This window comes from Penaeus monodon, chromosome 27 (genome assembly GCF_015228065.2).
Source record: "Penaeus monodon isolate SGIC_2016 chromosome 27, NSTDA_Pmon_1, whole genome shotgun sequence".
Taxonomy (NCBI): Eukaryota; Metazoa; Arthropoda; class Malacostraca; order Decapoda; family Penaeidae; genus Penaeus; species Penaeus monodon.
Genome location: NC_051412.1, coordinates 14576811 through 14577044, shown reverse-complemented (window position 1 = coordinate 14577044; position 234 = coordinate 14576811).

Here is a 234-nt window from a genome sequence, read left to right as displayed (position 1 = left end):
TTGTTGGCTCACGTCCGCAAGGTTGTGTTGTGTACACCTGACATCGAAAAACTGTCGCGTGACGCCCCTCATCAGAAGAGACGAGGCCAGGTTTGCTTTCAAGGTTAAGACCTGAAGGAAGAGCATCGACTGGAGGCCAACGAGAGGTCTAAAGAGGCCAGAATGTCACACATAGGAGGTGCTCCTGGACTTGATTGTTAGTAATATGGGTAGGCACAAGCAAATACAGGTCAG